General features: G+C 44.9%; 1 pseudogene; it reads left to right on the forward strand.

The window, feature by feature from the left end:
• Positions 1 to 844: 844 nt before the first annotated feature.
• On the forward strand, positions 845 to 2,671 carry LOC147419217 (tubulin alpha-1 chain-like; annotated as a pseudogene).
• Positions 2,672 to 2,880: the final 209 nt, after the last annotated feature.

Consider the following 2,880-nt stretch of genomic DNA (forward strand, 5'->3'; position numbering starts at 1 on the left):
TTTGTGTGTGTGTGTGTGTGAGAGAGAGAGAGAGGGAGATTGTGTGTGCGATCGAGCATTACGAAGGCACGACAGCGGCGAAGCGGTTGAGCATGGCACGACTGCATCTTCTTCTTCATCGCGGCGAGGAATCCACCACGAAGGCGAGTGTAGAGCGGTGAGTGACACACCCTTTGCTCTCTTGAGCTTGCTAGTTTAGGCTTGTTGTGTGCTTGGAGCCATTTGTGGCTCGCACACGGTGTATTGGCAAGTCCCTTGTTTCGACAGTGCGGCAAGGAGCGTACACTCTCTCTCTCTCTCTCTCTCTCTCTCTCTCTCTCTCTCTCTCTCTCTCTCTCTCTCTCTCTCTCTCTCTCTCTCTCTCTCTCTCTCTCTCTCTCTCTCTCTCTCTCTCAGCACGTGCACACACACACACACACACTCCCTCGTGCACGTGTGTGGCAGCCACTCTTTCTCTCTCGTCCTCAAATATAAGCGCAATGAGTGCGTGCTCACGGTGGGCACTGGCAGGAGTGCATACACTCACAGCTTCTTTCATGACCATTAGCATGTCCCATAAACAAGCCCAATTAAGAGAAGCCGCTTTACGGCATAACAATTGGGATTTTCTATGCTAGAGCTGTGGGCTTTGCAGCCAGGCTTACTCTCCATAGGAAGAGGTGTCTTCAATGCAAGAATGATAAGGAGCATGCAGGGGAGCATGTAGATACGCAAAAAGCTTGTTGCAGACTTGGAGTTTTTGGTTGATGCAAATAAAGATGGCCTATTGTTGCAGAGTGGGTCACTCTCAATCTCTCTTGCAAACTTTTAATTAGCTTCTTCTCTTGCTTCACAATCTACCACCATGAGAGAGTGTATCTCCATCCACATCGGGCAAGCAGGCATCTAGGTGGGCAATGCTTCCTGGGAGCTCTACTGCTTGGAGCATGGAAATTAGGTAACTCATTGATTACTTGGATATTTTCTGTGTGGCATCATCCCCTCTATGAGGCCCTCTGCATTTGAGAGATTTAGTGGCGTCTAATAGTCTTCTTTTTCCTTCTTTTTCTTGACATGGCTAGCTTGATGGGCAAATTCCAAGTGACAAGACAGTGGGAGGCCGGGATGATGCCTTCAACACCTTCTTCAGTGAGATTGGTGTGGGCAAGCATGTTCCTAGGGATGTGTTCCTTCATCTAGAGGCTACTCTCATAGATGAGGTGTGAACTAGAACCTACAAACAGATCTTTTACCCGGAGCAGCTAATCAATGGCAAAGAAGATGCTGCCAACAATTTTGCGAGAGGGCATACACAAGTAGGTCGTACTTGTGCGACGTTTTATTTTCTTTATGGTCATGTACGTGTGTGAAAGACTCTATGTGTGTGTGTGTGTGTGTGTGTGTGTGTGTGTGTGTGTGTGTGTGTGTGTGTGTGCGTGTGTGTTTGCGGGCACATGCTTGTATGCATAGATTGCATGCTTCATGCTGATTGGCCTTGTACATGAGGCCTTAGAGTGACTACTCTATGGAATTGTGGTAGATATAGGCAATTAGAGGTGGTTTTCCTTGAGCCATGGGTTGCAGGGTTTTGCAAACCATACCTCTGTTTTAGCAGCAATATGCTATCAAGAATGTTGTTTTACTGAGCCAAGGTTTGTGGTGTTGTAGTTGGAAAGGAGATTGTGGACCTCTACTTGGATTGTTTTGGTAGCTCGCTGACAATTGCACTAGATTGCAAGGATTTCTTGTGTTTCATGCTGTGGGTGGTGGTATTGGATCCTCGGGGTGGGGGGGGGGGGGGGGGGTCACTTACAAGAAATCACCTATATCACGTGCGTGCAAGGGGTATTGAAAAAAACCCTTTATTTACATGGTCTAAGGTAATAAAACAACCCTTTTTTCTTAAGAAACTTACGGATTTTTTCCCAAACTAAAATAAAAACACCCTTCTATAAATATAATTCTATTAATTTTGCTTAATAATAAACCCCTTCTATTGAACTCGCGTGCTATATTTACATATTTATCGGTGGCCCCCCCAAGATTGGATATGGCCTTATATCACTTCTGCTTGAGCGTTTGTCTGTTGATTATGGAAAGAAAAGCAAGTTTGGCTTTACTGTGTATCCTTCTCCTCAAGTATCCACTTCTATTGTTTATTGAGCCATACAACAGTGTTCTTTCTCCCCATTCGATGTTGGAGCCTAGTAATGTGCCTATTCTCTTGGATAATGAGGCAATATATGACATATGTCGTTGTTATTTTGACATCAAAAAGCCAACTTACACAAACCTTAATCGCCTTGTATCTCTGGTACAGTCCTTGGTTAATCTAGAATGCTTGTCGTTATCTGCTCTATTTGGTAGGCATTGAGGATTTATGTGTGAATATGTAAAAAAGGTCTTGCATAATCAAGCTTTGTTGTCACAGGTCATCTCCTCACTAACCGCTTGGCTTCGCTTTGATGGTTCTCTCAATGCGGATGTTACAGAGTTCCAGACCAATCTGTTTTATTATCCAAGAATTCATTTCATGCGTTCATCCTGTGCACCTATGATATCCCGCTTAGAAGGATGCGTTGCTGAGCTCTCCAGTTGTACTAAAATGCAAATGCTCCTACTCTCTGACAACCAGCTCATAGAGAGCATCCCCACTTTCATAGGGAGCATGCAGCAGCTGACAATGCTATAAATAAGCAACAACAGCCTCTACGGCTATATATTTGCTGGGATTGCAAATTCCCCCAAATTTCTATGGGTTGGTCTCAACAGCAGTTCCTTGAGTGGGCCCATCCCTCTTGGGTGCCATGTCAATGGGCCTAAAGATTGCCTCCATGGTCAAGTGTTTGCATTTGTACAAATTCAAAGAAGTGGTTGTAGAGGACTGGGGACTTCATTGGA

The sequence above is a fragment of the Adiantum capillus-veneris genome, chromosome 29 (assembly GCF_014529385.1).
Source record: "Adiantum capillus-veneris isolate H3 chromosome 29, ASM1452938v2, whole genome shotgun sequence".
Classification (NCBI taxonomy): domain Eukaryota; kingdom Viridiplantae; phylum Streptophyta; class Polypodiopsida; order Polypodiales; family Pteridaceae; genus Adiantum; species Adiantum capillus-veneris.